The sequence below is a fragment of the Pinus tabuliformis genome, chromosome X (genome assembly GCF_031772625.1).
Source record: "Pinus tabuliformis cultivar Carrire ecotype Pingquan chromosome X, CPIR1, whole genome shotgun sequence".
NCBI classification, from domain to species: Eukaryota; Viridiplantae; Streptophyta; class Pinopsida; order Pinales; family Pinaceae; genus Pinus; species Pinus tabuliformis.
Window position 1 is genome coordinate 1,390,295,697 of NC_142308.1, and position 22,845 is coordinate 1,390,318,541.

The 22,845-nt window shown below is 38.8% G+C and overlaps 1 long non-coding RNA gene across 1 annotated transcript; it reads right to left on the reverse strand.

Annotated features, from left to right (window-relative positions):
* Positions 1-278: 278 nt before the first annotated feature.
* Positions 279-792, reverse strand: LOC149145234 (uncharacterized). The gene is made up of 2 exons (XR_016264915.1): positions 607-792; positions 279-516 (listed from the first exon to the last, which is right to left on the reverse strand). It is a non-coding gene; the product is annotated as an uncharacterized LOC149145234 (long non-coding RNA).
* Positions 793-22,845: the final 22,053 nt, after the last annotated feature.

Here is a 22,845-nt window from a genome sequence, read left to right on the forward strand (position 1 = left end):
GTTACAAGGTTTATAGTGGAGATTAAATTCTAAATTTAAGTGTGATGGCTAATCCATTGATTGTAAAAACCTGAAAATTGGTGATCAAATCTTGGGATCGTTGTGATGATTAGATCTTCAGATCTAAAAATGGCAGATCTAATTTTAAAAAAAAACTAAAGAAACCACTCAAAGCCAAATGTCTAAAGTCTATAGAAATAATAAATAGGTTAAGCTGCAGAGCAGCACCGTAATTAACATGCCATGAACAATACAAACCATACTGCAAACCTCAAGTCTGTAAAGACTATAACTTTTATTTAGGAGTACCACGTACAGTGGTCTCTATGACACTACAGGACCATACATTGGGTCTGATGAAATATACATATCATATGATATACTGGACTTATCAGACACCAGCTGGAGAGACTCGTACTATTGAAGAGACTAAATCAGGTGTGGCAGGTACAAGTACCACACTGGCAGTTGGGCCCGCACTTGCAATCATTTTCCAGAGATACATCTGCACCATATCTGTTTACAGCGAATTCAAATATATGGAAAATTTTTCGCTTTAAAACCATGAAATAAAATTAATAACAACTACTCTGAACAAAACGGTACCCCATCTCATAGCTTGTCTTCACAATACCATCCATCTGGAATCCTTTCTTGCTGTGGAACAAAACAATCCAAACATGAAACAAACTTAGTCATAAACCTTAGATTCAAACCCATGACCAAAACAATCCAAACATTAGACAACCTTAATCCTAAAACCCATCTCATATAAAGTTGCTGGTTTTTCTTTCTCGACTTAGATTCGAACGCATGACCAAGTGAATGAAATTGGGAAAGAGAATGAAATAAATTGAGATGAAAAAAGTAGGCAACATACGTGTGTTAGAAATCTGCTATTAGAAACAGCAAATGGCTGTTTCTAATCTTAAACTGCAAATGTTGTTTCTACTTTTAAAGTTATGCAGTTTCTAATACTTAATGTGACCCGATTAATTAAGTCATTCTATAATTAAAAGCATTAAAGCATTAAAGCATTAAAGCGTTGAATTGGTATATGATGGACGTACCAGATTAGAGTTAAATGATATATAAAGGATTGGGTCCTCTCTCTCCCTCCTATGAGTCGCATTCTTCTCCATCAAGAAGCGCATAAAGAAACAGGGCCAGAAAGAGAAATCGAATGCTGAGAAGAAGAGTAACCGTCAGGAGTCAGAAGAAAGCAGATGGCAGCCATTACATCTTCCGCTGTTAATCAAGGTATGTCATCTTAAACAATAGATCATATTAAGTTTTGTTTGTAAAATATTCGGTATTGATGATCTTTGGGCTATTAATGGAACTTTTACATTTGGTATCGGAGCCACCAATCAATAACTGAATATTTCCTATGATTGCAATTGATCTGTTATGTGCTTTACTCATGATGTTAATCAAATCCTGCGCATGCTTCACAACGAAACTAATCAAGATTCGTTTCGCCCATCGTGGGTTAAGATTCGTAATCCGAGAGCTTTTTTTTGCCTCTGCCTTGGTGTGCGATTCGAATAGCATTAGAAATTTTATTTATCCTGAAGATTGCGCAACCCTGTGTGTAGTTGGCCAATCGGCAAATGAAATTTGCGTCGAAACAATGATTGTTTCCAGCATCCCTGTCCATAGTTACGTGGTCTCCGAGGATCATACATTTTATTTTCATTTTACTACGGACCCCTTCAAATATTTTCACATTATTGTTCACGCATGCATGTAAATGAGACAAGCAATTATTCGGGAATAGGGATGTGGTCTTTAAATGCAATATTACAGCATAATACTCATTTGAACATGAATTTAGAGTTAGGCATTCTATCATACGGCCAGAGCCAATCTTCGTAACATCTCCTCTATCATATCACAAATTATTAGATAACGTTCTTGATGTTGGATTTGGTTGGTATACCATACTGGTTACTATGTCCATCGAACAGTAATGGTTTTATTACAATGGGTTGGTTGGATAATAATACAATATTGTTAAGTTAGCGGTGGCAAACAATCCTTTGTTGTGCAGATAACTTGGGTTCACATACATAATGTTGAATGCATAGAGTCCTGTTATATGTGTTTGCAATTTGTTCTGTGACTGATTGTTTTGCACAAAGTATGTGTTATAAATCATTTATGCACATGAGATTTATGATTTTGTTAATCACCAAAGTGGTCAAAATCAGAATAATCATTTAGTGCATAAGTGACATAATGATTATTGAGAGAAATTGCCAGTTATAATAATACCAATTAACACTGGCGTCACTAATGATAGAACCTGAGAACTTACCCAAAGGAAAGTCTTGTTCTATAACTAGTTGACATGATGAGGTTTAATAGATATTTTGATTAAATAAATATTGATCATCCAAAGATGTCAGTTCTATTTAATTGAATATATTTATTACCTACTTATGTTTTGGTATTTAATTATGTTAAGTATAAGATAGTATATACCCAAAGGAGTGTTATATTATACTATTATGTCTACATCGGAATCGCGTTAGTTATGAGCTTATAGTTATTTCATTTTTTTTTAATTTGCAGGAGTTCCCATGAATACACATGCTTCATCTGTTACATTGTTCACTGGTGTTAATTTTTCTGAATGGAGAGAACAAGTCAATTTCCATTTAGGTGTTTAGGATCTTGACTTGGCACTCCTTGAGGATAAACCTGCTGCTCTTACAAAAGATAGTACTGAGGCAGAAAAATCACACCATAAAGCATGGGAACGCAGTAACAGATTGAGCCTTATGTTTATTAAGATGACTGTTGCTAACAACATCAAGTCAACAATTCCACAAACAGAAAGTGCTAAGGAATATATGCAGTTTGTGGAAGAGCGTTTTCGTTCAGCTGATAAGTCACTCGCTGGTACTCTTATGGCAGAACTCACGACCATGAAGTTTGATGGGTCGCGAACTATGCAAGAGCACATTATAGAGATGACTAATCTTGCAGCAAGGTTAAACTCCCTGGGACTTACAGTAGAGGATTCTTTTCTTGTCCAGTTCATCCTGAACTCGCTACCTTCTGAATATGGACCTTTTTAGATTAACTATAACACTATAAAGGATAAGTGGAATGTTAATGAATTGGACAGTAGACTTGTTCAGGAAGAAGGACGGTTGAAAAATCAAGTGAATCACTCAGTAAGTTTTGTGAGTAATAAAGCTGGTAAAGAAAAGAAAGGAAAATCAAGTCATTTCAAGAAGAAAAAGGCACCTGCTAAGAATGGGCAGGATAAGGAAAGGAAGGAACTAAAGGATGTTCAATGTCATTTCTGTAAAAAGAAAGGACATTATCAAAGTGACTGTCCGAAAAGGAAAGCTTGGTTCGAAAAGAAAGGTAATTATCTATCTTTCGTATGTTTTGAATCAAATTTAGTTGAAGTTCCCATTAATACATGGTGGCTTGATACTGGTGCTACAACTCATGTTTCCAATAATATGCAGGGATTTCTTATGATCCGAACCATAAATCCAAATGAAGATCGTTTTCTCTTTATGGGAAACGGAATGAAATCTTCAATTGAAGGCATTGGGACTTATCGTCTAATTCTAGAAAGTGGATATGTATTAGACTTATACAGTACCCTTTATGTACCTTCATTATCTAGAAACCTTATTTCCGTAAGTAAGTTGGATATTTCTGGTTTTAGATGTATGATTGGATCTGGCTGTTTTGATTTATATAAGAATACTGATAATGTTGGTTCTGGTATTCTAATTGATGGTTTATATAAATTGAAACTGAATGACACTTATGCGAATTCCTTGTTGAATGTAGTAAATATTGTTGGATGTAAACGTAGCATGTTGAATGAAAATTCTGCTTTCTTGTGGCATAAAAGACTAGGTCATATATCCAAAGAAAGAATGATGAGATTAGTAAGTAATGAAATTTTGTCAAATTTGGACTTTAGTGATCTAGAATTATGTGTGGATTGTATTAAAGGTAAACAAACCAAACATAATAAGAAAGGAGCCACTAGAAGCAGCCAGCTTCTTGAAATAATACACACTGATATTTGCGGACCTATGGACACTCCAGCCTTTAATGGAGAAAAGTATTTCATCACTTTTATTGACGATTTTTCCCGTTATGGTTATGTCTATTTGCTTCATGAAAAATCTCAATCTGTGAATGTCCTTGAGACGTTTGTAAAGGAAGTTGAGAGGCAATTAGATAAAAAGGTGAAAATCATAAGGTCTGATACAGGTGGTGAATATTATGGTAAATATAATGAGCCAGGCCAGTGTCCAGGTCCATTTGCAAAATTCCTCGAAAGTCATGGCATATGTGCGCAATACACAATGCCAGGTACACCACAGCAAAATGGTGTAGCAGAAAGGCGCAATAGGACGTTAATAGATATGATTAGGAGTATGATGTCAGATTCTACACTACCTAAGAATTTGTGGTCGTATGCTCTCAAAACCGCTAATTATTTGTTGAATAGGATTCCTAGTAAAGTTGTTCAAAAGACTCCTTTTGAGTTATGGACTAACAGGAAACCTAGCTTAAGACACCTGCATGTTTGGGGTTGTCCAGCGGAAGCAAGAATTTATAATCCACATGAAAAGAAATTAGATTCTCGAACGATCAGTGGGTATTTTTTAGGTTACCCTGAGAAATCTAAAGGGTACGTGTTTTACTGTCCTAATCATAGTCCAAGAATTGTAGAAACTGGTAATGCAAGATTCATTGAGAATGGTGAAGTCAGTGGGAGTACTAGAAGAGAAATAGTAGAAATAAAGGAAACAAGGGTAAATGTTACATTGCCTAGAATAGTTCCTCCATCTACTATTACTCCAAATGTTGTTCCAGCTGTTGTAGAACAGCATGATGATAATGAACAACATATAAATGAAGAAGTACTTCCTGAAGGAAATGACTTACATAATGCTGATATGCATGAACCACAACAAGTAGCATTAAGAAGACCTCAAAGAAATCGTAGGTCAGCTATTTCTAATGATTATGTGGTTTATATGCAAGAATCAGATTATGATATTGGAATCAATAAGGATCCAGTTTCGTTTTCACATGCTGTAGAAAGTAAAGAGTCAAAGGAATGGATTAATGCCATGAAAGAAGAACTGAAATCCATGCAACAGAATGAAGTTTGGGATCTCGTTGAGTTACCACATGGCTGTAAAAGAGTCGGATGCAAATGGGTTTTTAAAACCAAACACGACTCTAGTGGTAATATCGAACGATATAAAGCTAGACTTGTTGCTAAGGGTTACACTCAGAAAGATGGTGTTGATTACAAGGAGACATTTTCTCCTGTTTCGAAAAAGGACTCACTAAGAATAATAATGGCATTAGTAGCTCATTATGATTTGGAGTTGCATCAAATGGATGTGAAAACAACCTTTCTGAATGGAGATCTTGATGAGGATGTTTATATGGATCAACCTGAGGGTTTTTCTGTAGAAGGTAAAGAACAATTGGTGTGTAAACTTAAGAAATCAATATATGGGCTTAAACAAGCATCCCGGCAATGGTATATTAAGTTCAATACCATTATTACATCTTTTGGTTTTAAGGAAAATACGGTTGATCACTGTATATACCAAAAGATCAGTGGGAGCAAGTTTATTTATCTGGTCCTTTATGTTGATGACATCTTGCTTGCTGCAAATAATTTAAGTATATTGCATGAGACTAAGGAATTTCTCTCAACGAACTTTGAAATGAAAGATATGGGAGAGGCATCCTATGTGATTGGAATAGAAATATTCCATGATCGATCACAAGGAATATTGGGATTGTCTCAGAAAGGATATGTCGAAAGGATTCTAGAGAGATTTGGAATGAGTAAGTGTTCACCTGGGACAGTTCCTGTACAGAAAGGTGATAAATTCAATCTCATGCAATGTCCTAAGAATGATGTTGAACGAAAGGAAATGGAATCAATTCCATATGCATCTGTTGTTGGTAGCCTAATGTATGCTCAAACCTGTACTAGACCGGATATCAGCTTTGCGGTCGGTATGTTAGGGAGGTATCAAAGTAATCCAGGAAGGGAACATTGGCAAGCTGCAAAGAAAGTTTTGAGGTACTTACAAGGCATGAAAGATTACATGCTCATGTATAGAAGATCCAATGAATCGGAGGTGATCGGATATAGCGATTCAGATTTTGCTGGATGCATCGATACTAGAAAATCGACTTTTGGTTACCTGTTTATGTTTGCTCAAGGTGCCATATCATGGAAAAGCGCGAAACAAACTATCGTTGCTTCATCCACTATGGAGGCAGAATTCGTGGCATGTTTTGAAGCCACAATTCATGCATTATGGTTGCGGAACTTTATTTCAGGACTTGCGGTTGTCGACACCATTAGCAAGCCGCTGAAAATTTATTGTGATAACTCTGCAGCAGTATTTTTCTCAAAGAACGACAAGTACTCTAAAGGTGCCAAACACATAGATCTGAAGTATCTTGTTGTGAAAGATGAGGTTCAGAAACAAAGAGTGTCAATCATGCACATCAAGACAGAACTTATGATTGCAGACCCTTTGACGAAAGGGTTACAACCAAGACAATTTAAGGAACATGTTCAAAGAATGGGTCTTGGTTGTATTAATAATAATTGATGTGTGACATTCTGAGCTCTTTTATGTGTTTCTGATATATAATTATGTGTCTCTTGTTTTAATATAGTAGTACGTATTTTATGTAATTTTAAACAAGAAAGAGTCTTATAAAAATATTATGTTTAATCATTATGATATAAGACATTATGTGGACCATTATGCTGTTTTATATAAATTATGAGTATGAATTGATGGATTGCTGGTATTGTAGTATATGGAAGGGAATGCATTGAATTAATAGTACACAACTGCCATAACTCTCAGCAATTTATCATAGTATGATGTTCAACACTTAATATTATGAATAGTCGGGTCAAGTGGGAGAATGTTAGAAATCTGCTATTAGAAACAGCAAATGGCTGTTTCTAATCTTAAACTGCAAATGCTGTTTCTACTTTTAAAGTTATGCAGTTTCTAATACTTAATGTGACCCGATTAATTAAGTCATTCTATAATTAAAAGCATTAAAGCATTAAAGCATTAAAGCGTTGAATTGGTATATGATGGACGTACCAGATTAGAGTTAAATGATATATAAAGGATTGGGTCCTCTCTCTCCCTCCTATGAGTCGCATTCTTCTCCATCAAGAAGCGCATAAAGAAACAGGGCCAGAAAGAGAAACCGAATTCTGAGAAGAAGAGTAACCGTCAGGAGTCAGAAGAAAGCAGATGGCAGCCATTACATCTTCCGCTGTTAATCAAGGTATGTCATCTTAAACAATAGATCATATTAAGTTTTGTTTGTGAAATATTCGGTATTGATGATCTTTGGGCTGTTAATGGAACTTTTACAATGTGCACTGGCTCTTGTCCGCCCAGTCGCAATTTCCGCAATCGCTCAACATGTCTGCAATAACAATTATCAGAAAAACAGATTACTTACACTTTTGAAGTTCTAAGTTCTCCCATGCTCCCTTGGCTTCTTAGTCTGTGGTCGCCCACCCATATATATAGTGCAGGCCATGGCCGGGAAAATTTGTCGACGCTCTTTGCCAGCGAGTCACTCGTGGGAAATATGGAATCTAGGCCTCCGGAAGCATGCCGAAGAGCCCTCCTGGAAAGTGACGAAGCCGGCAGGTGGTTGCAGCCTTCCTATCTTGGAAATCCAATTTGTGGGATGGGAAGTGCAGAGCATCTTCTGAACTCGATAAAGCCGAGCGCGCACGTCATGTTTAGGCCCACAAGCTTGACTTGGAGCGCGCACGTCATGTTTAGGCCCACAAGCTTGACTTGGATGAACCAGGACATGAATCTATCATTATTGGTGTGGGTTCCACTGTAGATTTTCCATGGCCTGATTACAATAACTTTGAATTGTGTGTGAAAACCTAAGCAAAGTCGGTGACTCGTGGTTTCATGTCTCTACGTTTAAATAAGCGCGTTGTCCAACGATCTTGGAATTTTAAGAATGCATTAAACCCATACAAGAAATTGTAGGGGTTGTGTTTAAAATCTTTGTTTTTTCTGAGCTTTTTATTTTCAATCCTTGCTTTTTATGAGCTTGCTTTTTTCTTTTTTTTTCTGCATAGAAACATTTTTTGTGAGCTTTTGTGCTTTCTTACTTTCCCTGTTTTTTTTTATTTTCAAGTTGTTTCATTTCTTGTTCAGATTAAAGGTTGAAAGTGTCTCACGTAATCGAACGGATCAGGGTAAAAGTGTTGACTAAGAAGTTGATGCATAGGAAGGCCTATCCGCCTAAAAATTAAAAATAATATTTCCCTAAAATTATAAAATTAATTTTAAATTTACACCAAATAACCATATTAAACATCTTTTTAGAAATTTAAGTTAAAATTACCAAAAAAAAAAAAATATATTAAAAATTCAACCCACTTTAACCTTAGCCAAATACTATAGTCACTTACTAAACAAAAACTAATAATGAAATATTATATTATACTTTTATTTTTATTATAAATAAATGATTATTATTAAGATTGTGTGATGTTTAACTAAACTTATATTATTTAAAATAATTAATTTTCAAAAATGACTTTCATACTCAATTTCTATTGGAAAATAAAACTTTGTCCTCTAAAACTAAACTCCCCACACTTAAACCAACTTACCTGCACCTCAATTTTTTTTAATTTTTAATTTGATGATAAAAATTTTAATTTGATACCTGAAGATAATCATTTCAAAATGATTTTGTAATATAATTAAAACACTTTTTTTATTAAAATCGAATATTGAACTTTAAACATTTACCCACTCGAATAAAAATTCAAGTCACGTAACGGGGAGTTAACTTCCGAGCGATTACAATATATGTTCCTTTCCCTCATTACAAAAGAGAAAGAGAATAGAGGAGACATTACAAAAGAGAATACAGGGGACATAGTCATGCACAATGTGGGCAGAATGCAGAAGCCCATATAAAATACCAAGCATTTACAATAATTCTGCGAAACCTGTTCCCTAACTCGATACAAAGAAGCTTGCTACGAAAAAAATGTACCGAACAAAAAGAAAATCAAACGGGCAGCAAAAGCAACGACTGTTTTTTTATGTAACACACCATTAACACTCTCCACATAATTGACATTCAAAATGCAAATACTACAACTTATACCATCGTCGATTCTTCAGTTGTTGCAGGTCTGTGCACATTGGGAAACCATTCCAGCTTTTCCATTAGCCCCCCTGGATTTGCCAGCCAAGTAAAGTGCTTGTACCAATTTCCTTTCGTCCATATCTTGGGCCCATTTACTGCAGTTTTCCACCAGTGCAACCCCTACTTTCTCTATGCAACCACCAATGACGTCTGCTAATGCATTCTGTAATTCATCCTCCAGTGCACTCAAATCATCAGAATCTCTACAATCTATACTGTTGCATAATTTGTATACTGCGTTTCCTGCGGCTGCCTTCTTCCAATCTAGAGAGTCCTTTCCATCTCTAATCACCTCAGCTTTTTCTTTATTTTCTTGTGCCACCTCAGCGATGGCTGCAACTGCCTCCTGCATTGTTGTTGGAGTAGCCGTAGAACGCCTACTAGCTGATACATTACTAGACTGTAATGTATTGAATACTCTATCTGCAGCTTTACTCAGCAAACTGTCGGCTCCCTCATCGTACTCGTCCACAACACCCATCACTTGCCTTGCCTCGGAATATGCTTGCAAACAATCTCTCCCGCTGTTTGGAAACAGCCGGATAATTATAGTGACCAATGATATCGCCGTTAGCTTCCAAGACCTTTTGCTCGCGTACATAAAATGCTCTTCCACGGCTAACTTGGGGCCGGGATCTTGTTTGCACAAAAACGTCAAACCTATTTCCCCTGCTTGACCTAGACTCGCTGCAGTACGAGGATCCAAACACTGTTTACCCACACATCCTGGCGACTTCCTCTCTCTCAAAAAGTTGAGGAGGGTGTCGCAACTTTGCCCGTCTTTGTTGCCGTCTGTCAAAAGCTTTTCGGCTTTTATGATAGCCTTTCGATTGGTTACAATCACGCTGCGAGGAGTCTCCCACAGGAAGTGTACGTTCTCCAAAACTTTTTCGTGGTCTGGGATAGGTGTGTGCACTTGCAGTCTGTTGTCCAATAAGAAGGACGATAACCTGAGCATAGCTCTATTACGGAACATGAGCTCTGAGAGATATCAACATCCTTTACTGAAGATGACCACATGAAATTGTAGCCAATACAACCATCGCAGCAATATTTGTGGTAAATATGTTGTTATTTCTTCAGTGGAAATTAATTTTATTTCCATCTTTCTTATTTTTTCATCAATCTGAGATGATTCAAGCTCTTGCAGCTCAAGAATATGCCTTGTCCAAAAGTCTTCAACTTGAAAATAGTTACGCCAGCTCTCCTCCTCGTCCTTCGTTCCCCTTCTTCCATAGTAGGCCACGGAGCTCACCCATCTCCAACATATGATCGCCCATCCTATTACAATGAATGCCACTTCCAGCATACTTGTTATGAATTCAAACAAATGCCCAGGTTTACGAATTGGCAAATTACCTCCGCCTTCCAGAAATAAACCGACACATGAACTTACAATGCAAATTGTGACAGCCACTGCGGCTGACGAAGATAGCACTGACCTGGCTATGATTGATTCAGGATAACATGCACGAGCAACGATCCACGATTTGAGTACTTGATGTTCTACTGCGTGACAGGAGTCGTCTAGTACACCATTGGATTGCTGTAGAAGTATTATGGGAATTTTTTGGTTAATGATATCCTGAATGGTTTTATGGGCTATAGTTGCGCAACTGAGAAGGAGAATTAGCCAGACGAGTGATATCGATATTATCACACCCGATCCAATAAAAGTTGGCATTACTAAGACCACCGAGGAGTAGTAAGAGTTTTGCACATTGAAAACTGTAAGATTTTGAGAAACACAGATAGATCTAGATCTGCAAAACAATAACAAGCTTGCAATAGAAGGAAGGAAGCTAGCAAGAATTGAGAAAAGAATGAAAGTAAATTCTACAATATGAGGTTTAGAATAAATACACAAAAGCAACTAAGTTAAGCTTAGTTGTGCATGCAATAACTAAAGCTAACTAAAGCTAAGTGTGCTTTATCTTATGCTAATGTGTACATGTGCCACATGCATGCAAGCAATAAGTCAACTGGAGCTAATCTAGGTGCATGTACACCAACACAGCTTGCCTACAGCTAGTCTAAGTGCATGTACACCAACACCCCCCCTTAAGCATAACTTAGGTGAGTGTGATGCAATAATGAATGGGTCCCGGCAACACGGCCATTTTAGGTACCCATATACAATGCATAAAAAAGAAGAAAGAGGATGTCCATAGTCAGCATGGGTTGCAATGCACCAGAGCTAACTTTCCCGTTCTCCAAGTATTCCTCGAACGTTGGCAGATAACCAGTGGCGATCCACTTTGCGTCTTGCATATACGAATCAAGAAAATCCTCCCAAGCCTGTCGAGCATAGTTGAGAGTGTCTCGGCCTTGAGCCTTCTGTGCCTCCGCAGACATTTCATTTTTATCCAACTGTTTAATCTTATCAACAAGTAAAACGGCGGGGAACCTGAAATCGACGGCCATTCTACCAGACACAACCTCCAGGACCACGACCCCGAAGCTGAAAACGTCGGCCTCTGTCGTTGCCCTGCCCGAGGCCACGTATTCAGGGGACATGTACCCGAAGATCCCACGGACAGCACCGGTGGCATGGTGATCGTTGTCGCCATGGGCGACGAACTCCGCCAGCGCGAAGCCCCCGAGGCGAGGGCTCAGGTCTGCATCCAGGAAGACGTTGCTCGCCGTGATGCCCTTATGGACAACGGTCTCCTCCCATTCCTCGTGCAAGTACAGCAGCGCCGCAGAGAGCCCCTTGACGATCTTGTACCGGCTGGGCCAGTCGAGCACGAAGCCCTTCTTGTGGCACAACATCTTGCTCAGCGACCGGTTCATCAGGTAATCGTAGACGACCAGGATTTCGCCCTTCTCGGTGCACCAGCCCCGGAGCTGCACCAGGTTCCGGTGGCGGAGGCGCCCGAGGTTCGAGAGCTCGTGTGCGAAACGGGCACGAAGCGCCGGGCAGGTTTTCATCCCCAGGCATTTAACTAAGATTTGCACGTTCGAATCCCGCAGCACGCCACGGTAGGCCGTGCCGAAGTCCATCTCGGCAACTATGTTGCCCTCGCCGAAGCTCTCCGTTGCGGCGATTATTTCCCGTAGCGTGAACTCCCGTGGCGCATCTACAAGCTGAGCGTAGTCCATTGGCGTGGAGCGAATTGAGGTAGACAGAAGCTTGAACAATGGAACAGTAATCCAATTTTCCTCGGGAAATAGAGGCATCGGTGATCTCATCGAGAGCACTTTCAGTGATGTCAACGTTCCCATTAATTCAAGAAATCTGTTCTTGGAGGCCAACAAAGCTTCCCTCATAATGAGACTCTTTCGATGATGCTCGAATTCTGCGTCATATGTGTGCTTCCGGAGCATGTCGACGATTTCTCCCTGACTGTGCTCCCTCATGAATCGAGCCTTCGAATCCTCATCTCTTGCAGGACTGAAGTTAGTAATGGCATCTCGACCCCGGAATTTGAGGGCCTCTCGGTCATAGGCCTTGGCCGCGCCTTCTTCCTCGTCAAACGGAACCAAATCCCAAGTCTCGTTCTCAATGAGAGAGTTATATTCCTCATCCATGGCGGCTTCCCATTCAGGATGCCCATTTGCTTCTGCATAATTTTGTGGATCAGATCCATGCATTATATAAGCATGCATGGGCATGGATGGCTCCATAGTTAAGAGTGCTTGAGGATCTTCCTCAAGTAGAGGGATAGAGGCAGGATCATCAAAGATATCACTCATGCTGCGCCATTTTTGTGCAGAAGTCTGATCTCGATGTTCAACAACTAGTGGTCTAACAGGGGTTTGAGGAACAAAATCAGAAAATGTATACAGACGAGATTGATCATTTACCTTGCCAGATGCAATCTTCAAATTGGTTTGCATGTCATAAATGCTCACGGAATCTGGGGTAAATTCCACTTTCCTTCCGCTGCCTGTGTGTGTCATCTGATACACTGAGAGAAGATTCACAGCAAGCCTTGGAGTATGCAAGACATTTTCAAACCTTCCATCTTCGAATTGCACTCTTCCTTGCCCAGTTGCTGCAACTGCAGAATTATCCCCCATGAGGATGGGAGGACCTGAGTATGCATGTAGAAAAGAAAAGGATTCCTTTGAAGAAGCCATATGATGTGAAGCTCCTGAATCGATGATCCATTCTTGTGGTGCAGAATGAAGAGCAATCAAAGCATGCCCGTTACCTCTTGGATGAGGTGCTTTTTCTGTTGGATCGGGTGCTTTTTCTCCAGACTTCTTCTTAGCATTCTCAGGAATGTGGTCTCCAAGATTGTGTTGCTGGAGTGTCTGCGCCGTAAGATCTATAGTCTTCTTCATGCATGCAGATTCAGGATGAAAACCACGGTGGCAATAATTGCACATTGATTTTCCTTTCGTTCCTTTCCTTTCCTTAGAGCCAGATGATCCATCAGGGGGTTTGGGATTTGCCTTTCCTTTTGCATGCACAGTAAGTGCATGCGCTTTGGAATTTTTAAGTGTGCCCATTTTGATGAGCTTATCTTGCTCATGCATCAAGGACTGAATAAAAGAATCCAGTGAGGGCATCTTCCAATCTGCACCAGTTGCAGATCTGACTGTGTGGAATGTAGAGACGAATACTGCATACTCTGGACCAAGTTTTGATAAAATGGAAAGAATCAACTGCTTTTCTTGCTTGGATTTGTCGATCCCGCATCCTTTCAGCTGCACCAACAAAGCTTTATACCTTGTGAAAAAATCTTGAATGTTCTCAAAGTTTCTCGGATCTAATGAGTTTAACTCATTTTCGAGAATGTGACTTTGAATTTCATCTTGTTTTCCAAACAATTCTTCCAAAATTTTCCATACTTCATTTGGAGTTGAACATGATTCAACATGAAATAGCAATTCTGGAGAAATAGATAAACATAGGATGCCGAAGGCCTCGTCCATGCGATTGAAATATCTTGATTTCTCCACTGCCGATGTTGGTTCAACTTCCGTTTCCATGGTTATTCGAAATAAGCCTCTACTTCTGAGATGAAGTTGAATCTTTGGCTTCCATTCGAAATAATTATATGGAGTGAGAATTGCCGATTGTGGAAACTCCAATTTAGACTCCATTCTTTGTTGTTGCTTCAATCTTCTGAACCTGCAAATAAAATTGCTTGTGCACTGATTACAAATCCCTGTGCTCTGATACCATGTAAGATTTTGAGAAACACAGATATATCTAGATCTGCAAAACAATAACAAGCTTGCAATAGAAGGAAGGAAGCGAGCAAGAATTGAGAAAAGAATGAAAGTAAATTCTACAATATGAGGTTTAGAATAAATACACAAAAGCAACTAAGTTAAGCTTAGTTGTGCATGCAATAACTAAAGCTAACTAAAGCTAAGTGTGCTTTATCTTATGCTAATGTATACATGTGCCACATGCAATAAGTCAACTGGAGCTAATCTAGGTGCATGTACACCAACACAGCTTGCCTACAGCTAATCTAGGTGCATGTACACCAACAAAAACCTCAGATAAAATATGGAACAAGATAGTCAATCCCAGAGCCGCCAATTTGCCCCACGACTCTTTCGAGAATGGACGGGCCATTCCTGGCAGCAAATAGGCTACCAGTACACACAACATCACTCTACTAATATGTATCATAACTAAGTTACTCCAATTAAATCTAACAAAGATTTTTATACTCGTTTGTAGTACTCCACACGGTGCAGCGTGCGAGAGCACTTTAGGCTGCGTGAGCACTTCAGATTCGCCTTTGAGCAAGTTCATCACCTGGATAGTGAGAGCACTGAGGACGAGAGCATCTCCAGGGATCCAGTGTGCTCCCTTCTTTAATGCTTTCCATGTGTTCCGGCCGATGAGAACAATGAAAATAATCACTCCTAACGCGAGCACGGACAACTTGGTGAGAGTTACATAGTCCATGACTGAGAAAGCAAAGAACAAATGGGATGAAGATTATACTGATCGATGCCTTCAATATATGGACAAGTTGCAGACCAGTTTATAGATGCCTGAAATATATGGACAAGTTGGATCGATGGTCAAGCACATTTAAAAGGATCTTCCAGACTTGGACGACGTAACAACGTCCCGCCTACTTTATTTTGTTAATAAGACGCAAAGGGAATGTTCGATTTCTTTCAACGCGGCAATCCTGAAACTGGGTTGAAAATGTGGGGCCTTGGACGTACAATCATGCTCGCGGAATCGGCTAAAGTTAAAGTTAAAGTTAAAGTTCGTGAATATGATTCGAAGCTCACAGTTCACTTTTCAATGTGATAATGTTATGAGTCAATTCGAAAGTTGTCATATTTGTTTCATTTTCTATTTAATTCCCACCGACAATCATATTACTCGTAAATTAAATCGCTCGTAAATGTTAATAAGAATTTCTTTGAACTTATTTTTTAAGTTTTTTATATTTAGTTGAATGAATATTTTTACCGAAGTAAATTTTTTTATTGGAGAATAAATATATTTATTAAGGATGTACATAATTTAATTGGCAATCAGCGTGGGAGAAGTTAGATATATGAAGATGTAGTATTGTGAAATTTACAAAAAAACATGTTTATTCAAGATTATTTTCTATTATAATTTATGCAATTTTTTTCACAAATCTGAATATAAATGTAATGTTCAGTTTTATCAAAATTATGTTTACTAAAATTTATCTTAATCTTTATACAAAATTTAAATAAAATAATTATTGTAATTTTCTATAAAATTTAAAATTAAACAATGAAGGTTAAAAAGGAGGAGGGTGATTTTCAAATAAACTAATAATATTCCCTCATTTTTCCCACTTATCTCTACATAGGTATAAAGTAGGTATAAGTACTTTATATATATATATATATATATATATATATATATATATAGATATAATTTGAATTTATGATTTAATAGAAATTAAAATTATTTATAATTTTTTTTCCAAACGAAGACAATTTTATAAATTAAATGTTTTATAAAAGTCATAGTAATAAATACTTATGGGGTAGTCTAACTTACAAAAGAGATGGCATTTTTCCACTAGAAATGACATTTTTAGTGCTTTGGGGTTTAAATTTTTTCTTGTTAATTTTAATCAAAATCTAGCAAAGATTTTAAAAAACTTGAGTTTAATGTGAGATACTTCGAGAGTGTACACACAATACACTTACATACTAGATGAGGAGAACAACCTAGTACATATAGGTTTTCACATAATCACAGTGGTTTCAACCACTCTCTAGATAGTAGGGTCTCAGACTTAATCTTAGAGTCTCAATCCTATCCTTGAAACAACTAACTGTACCTTTCTTCATTAATTCTAACACTCCCCCTTAATGGAGAAAGGGTACTGAACAATAACATATGCCTACTGGTCTAGTCTCAGCTAGGCTTACAATTAAAACATGAAACAACTTGGTAATAGAGGTTTTCATTTTTGTCTTCTTGCAGCAGAGCCCATACTTGTTCATTTGTGGATGAGGCTTCATCTTCAGTTTCTTTGCCATGAGGTAGTGTCGTATCTTCACCTCATTTCTTCCCCTGTGAAGGAAAACTTGAATTCTTATTCTTGTCTTTCTCAGAATTATGGCAGGCTCAATAGGAGAATTTTTCTTCTCACTATTTCCAGTGTCAATCATCTGAACGTCAGCGATGATGCCTTCACCATTCATCAATGCAACTTCTATGTTGATTTCATAAAGACATGATGTTTCCAGCCATGCTTCAAGAAACTTCAATTCTTCTTCAAAATTCATTGTTGTTTCTTGCCTCCCAATATCTGCACAAAAAACAATGTTAGATTTATAAAGAGGACCACATTTACTTTCATCTTCCTGCTCCTTTAGGAGAGCTTTCATTTCACCATCTCTCCCTACTTCATCCCTTTCTGCTGACATAATTATGCCTTCATCCTCTTCACCCAGTTTTGTTGCTGCAAGCATGTTCTTTGTTTGATCAATATGTGAAGATAGGCCTTCCTTCTCACCAAACAGTAATTCATCAATAAGATGTTTTTCAATCATCAAATTGATCCACTCATCATGAGGTATATAGGTCTCATCAAACTTGATTTTTGCACTAGGAAAAATTTCAGGTTCTACAATAATGGATGTGTTTTCATCATTACAAGTTTCAGTTACAAACACACATTCATCACCCATCATTGCCTCTTCAAATTCACAATCAAATATGGGATCATTTTCAAGAGGAATATCTTCATCATCATATCGCTCGTTCAAATAGTATTTCATTTTTGAAACATCCCATAAGAATTTTGTATTAGGAATCTCTCCATATTCATATATTATGCTGAGTATGATGTTGTCATCTAATGCAGATGTTATAAGACTTAATGTTGATGCATCTCTACTATCCTTAATAGCATCTTCAACATAATACAGTAAATTTACCTTCCATAGTACTGTTTTCATTTCTTTTGCCCATATTTCATAATTCATACCGGAAAAAAAACTATAAATCTGGCATTAACCATTTAATAATCTCACCAAATTCCAAATCTGCATCTTGGTTAGCAGCTGCTCCATCAGCATCAACCTGAAACACATCACTAAATTCTGCAAAACAATGTTTTGCACTTCTCCGTTGATGCTTCCTCTTAAATTTTCTTCGAGACTCTTTCAATTTACTTTCAAGACCCATTTTCTCCTTCTATTTTCTCCCTTGCAAGAACACCTTGACCAAGAATAGTTCGCTGCCCACTACACTTTTCTTGGGGTCAATTTGAAGCCTTGGCATATAAATTCACCAATTTCGAAGGGTTTCTGAGCAGAATTTAACCTCTCTAAAGAGTTAAAGCGCTTAAACAGTCCCGGAACGCCAACCAAACTCATTGTGCTGCTGCGTCCACCAATTCACACATCCACACTCCAAACAAAGTCACTGTCACTACTTTTTCATGACCAGAAGAGCTAACCTTTCAACACATTGAACCAGATACTCTTAATTCTAAATCAAGCTTACCAGCCAAAGCCAAAAATAAAGTTGTTTTCCCTGTTCTTGATGGTTTAATGATACCGCTTAACATCGTGGAGAATTAAAAGGGGTCTCTTCTTATTCGGAAAGATCTTCAGAAATCCTTAAAAAACACCTCCAGCATATTTAAGTAAAAGTTTGGAATAGTCGATCGTGATATGCTACCAACATATACATTTGCATCTATGCTCAAATGCTCAAAACAGACTTTGATCTTGGTCATGTTGATGCCCACTTTATCGATCCTGTTATGGAGCTTCAATAGAAACCCCTCATTATCATCGGCTGTAATTTTCAGCCATTTATCAATGAGAAGCTGGCGATCTTGAAAGCCAATCCTGACCACATCGACTTCTTGTTTCTCGCCTACAATGTTGTGGATAATTCCCTTGCGGACGTGGTTGTAAGTTGGAAATTTCTCTAGGGCGGCCCACTTCAATGCCTCTTTGTCATCTTCATTATCTCTACTCCTTGAGGATCTGGAGAATACATCATCCCCTGCTCTCCAAATTCCATAAGTGGTGCTACACTTGCTCCCCTCAGCGAGACAGTGGTCCACGCGCTCCCTTGGTGGGCGATTCCTCCACGCGGCCTTAACCATGCACCAACACCTCTCATGCCATCCACGACCACTAATCCACACTAATCCATGGCCACCAGCAAGAAATTTTGGCCGCCTACTTCAACAGCCTCCTGCAGAGTGTGTGTATCTATTTCAACGGCCTCCAAGCCAGAGTTGGCCTTGATCAAGCAATTTTTTTTTGCAAAAACTCAAGACATAACCTTCACACTCATCCTCCACGCCAGTCCAATCTCTGCTACCCAAATCGACAGCTTTGATTTCTCTACTCAGCCACCTGACAGCCGAACTAGGAAATTCTCGGCCTTCTGCCACCTCTGCCACTACAGTAGGATGACTCTTCCACTGCATAGATCTCTTCCACGAATCAGAAACATACTCCCTAGAATTAAACCCAATACGTTGATTCCGCTCAAAGCAGACCTCCAGGCATCCAACGCATTGCGCGAGCTCCTCCGTGTGTCCACGCTCTTGTAGCCTCCAACACACGGCCTCCACCATGCAGCCTCTAGGGCAAGTGTTCGGACTTCAACACGGGATGATCTTCACAGCCACAATCCCACAACGATTAAGAAAGTGGTGGTGGTTTACGAACTCCAATCATGCCATCCACGAATGTTACTCCGCAGAAACGTCGGCCTCCTTCCAGCCTTCCTTGGAAATATGCGGTCCCTCTTCTTACAATACCGATCTTCTGGTGATGAATGTTGCACTCTTCCATGGGGCACGAAACCCAATCAACAACAGCCCTCCTATAGAGGCTATTCCATGACGAACTTGCAACCCCCTTTTTTTTATTTCCACAATCGGTGCCCTTATCCACCAAGGAGTCACGGACCTTCACAACTATTCAGCTTAGATTCGCAACATTCTACCTAAACTCGCACCAAGATTCTAAAAAGAAAGTGCATGAAGGGTTACAGTGCACTCGTCGCACTTTTCCACCCATATCTCGCGACGACGCTGCTACAGTCACGCCCTAACTCAGCTTACACGATCAACAACCCTGAAGCTCTGATGCCATGATAGAAATCGAATATAATAGCTAAACGACTCTCTAGGTGAGATACCTGGGGAGTGTGCACACAATACACTTACATACTAGATCAAGAGACTAACCTAGTACATATAGGCTTTCACACAATCAGGGTGGTTTCAACAGCTCCCTAGATAGTAGGATCTGAGACTTAATCTTAGATTCTCAATCCTATCCTTGAAACAAATAAATGTATCTTTCCCCATTAATTCTAACAAAATAGACTTTGTTACAATACCATGGATTAATACCATGAGTTACTAATACAACATGTCTATAAAACCATAACTTATGTTCATATCACACATGTTCACATCATTTTTTTCAATTAATCAATTTAATTAAAGGTGTAGAAATAACATAACTACTTTTGAAATAAATTTGAACCTTTCATTTGTAACTATTGTTAAAAATATTCTAGAATATTTCATGAAATTTAAATCCCTACTATCCATTTAATAATCATTGATAATTAAATTAAAATTCTATAAACCTTATTTCAAAATAGACTTGCGTTTTTTTTAAGAGGTGAGAAAACTTGCCATAATTGAGTTCCGGAACTAGTTGTGGGACAACAATCACTAGTTATTATCTCTGAATGCAAGCTAACTCATCACCATTATTCAAGCTAGTTCATCACCCTTATTCAAGGAAAACCATTCCACATAGAAGTACTTGCTAGTGGTCTGTAAGAGAGTAGGTTTTTACTCCTACCAGATGTCTCTAGGTCTTGGGTCATTAACCTCTTTTGTTGTGTTAAAGGATGATGAACTCTTAACCCAATATAAATAATTTTATTACATTAAATTACATTTTAAAGAATACAAATCAAAATTATTATTTACTTCTATATAATAATAAGAAAATAATTTTAACCAAGACTTTGTGTCCTTCATATTGAAAAAAATAATTAAAGAATACATCCACAAGTTCCTGGAGGTCTATCTCGATGATTGGACTGTCTTTGGATTGGTTAAGCACCACATAGCAAGCTTACTCTTGATGCTAGATACTTGCCGATGACACCAGATTGCGCTAAACCTTAAGAAGTGCACATTCCTTGTTCCCTTTAGAAACCTGTTGGGACATGTGGTCTGAAAACAGGGACTGATGGTGTACCCCATGAAGATTGCAGTGATTCTAAATTTGGAAGCACCACGAAGTGCTAAACAGTTGCACGCTACCTTGGGACACAGAAGGTACTACAAGAAGTTCATCAAAAGCTATGCCCAGATCACCGCGCGGATGGAGAAACTATTGAGAAAGAATGTCACATTTTGCTGCAATGATGATTGCATGAAGAGCCAGGATGTCCTAAAGGGGAAATTGGCCTTTGTTCCAATCCTGGTCTTCCCAAAATGGGATGTGGAGTTTCATGTCCATGTTGATGCGTCGTGTATCACGCTGGGAGTAGTGCAAACACAAGAGGGCGGAGAAGGCTTGGATCACCCTATTGCATTTGCAAGTCGTAGATTGTCCAAAGCTAAGAAGAACCATTCCACAACCGAGTATGAGGAGTTGGCGATGGTGTACGCGCTCAAAAAATACCGGCACTATTTTCTAGGAGGACATTTCAAAATGTATACAGACCATTCCATGCTAAATTACTTGGTCAATAAGCCTATGTTGGGGGGGCACATATGTAGGTGGCTCTTATTGTTCCAATAATATTACTTCGAGGTTGTGGTAAAACCTGGGCACCTGAACGCAGGACCGGATCACTTGTCACGTATTAAGACAAGCGAGAAACCTACTAGTTTGGAGGAAGGATTACCTGACGCACAGCTCTTTGTTGCATGCGTCATGGACAGACACTTCGAAGATCTAATCCACTTTTTGACAACAGGGACTACACTAAAGAAATACTTCATCCAACAAAAGAAGGAATTGGTGGTGCATGCGGCGAACTTTTCTGTCATCGTGGAGCACCTATATAAAATGGGAAATGATGAGATATTACGAAGATACATACCTGAATTTGAACGAAGTTAGATCCTCGTGGAAGCACATGGGGGCACTGTAGGAGGACACTATGCAGGATGAGAGACCGCACAAAATATTCTTCACACCGGGTTGTGGTGGCCAACCCTTCACCAAGATTCAAAAGCACACTATAAGGCCTGCGATATATGTCAAAGGACCAGAAAACCATCGCAGAGGGACGAGATGTTGTTGAATCCACAAATGACATTGTAGTCGTTCGAGAAATGGGCAATCAACTTTGTGGGACCTGTCAAACCTTAGGGAAAAAAGGGTGTGCACTACATCATCACTGCGACAGAGTACCTGACACACTGGGTGGAAGCGCAGCCGATCAAATACTGCACGGCCACTATGGCTGCGAAGTTTTTGTTTGAAAACATGTTGACCCGATTTGGCTATCTGAAAATCTTAATGAGTGATCATGGAACACATTTCCTAAACGAAACCATCAGCACGCTCATAGAAGAGTTCCAGGAGTATCATCAGAAAAGTACGCCATATCACCCAGAAGCCAATGGGACAGTAGAAGCATTCAACAAGATACTGGAGACTGTGCTAACCAAAGTGTGCAATGCACAATGAAGCGATTGGGACCTGCACGTACCCGCAGTACTATGGGCTTATATGACAACGTGAAAGAAACTGATGGGACAAACACCGTTTGGTTAGTTTATGGCTTGGAAGTTGTCATGCCGATGGAATATATCGTACCTAGTATGCACATAGAAGTGCTCACAGGGATGATGGACAATGAAGCTCTGGAGGAAAGGCTCGTGCAATTGGAAGAACTGGAGGAGGAATGGTTCTTGGCTGGCTTTCATCAGTAGGTACAAAGGCAATGTGAAAATTCCTGGCACGATCGTCATATTAAGTTGCGCAAATTCAAGGTAAATGACCTAGTGTTGCTGTATGACAATAAGTTTGAAAAGTTTCCGTGAAAATTCAGAATGCATTGGTTGGGACCATACGTGGTTAAGGAGGTCATAGATGGAGGTGCAGTACAACTAGTCAAACTAAATGGAGAACCTTTCCCAGGCAAGGTGA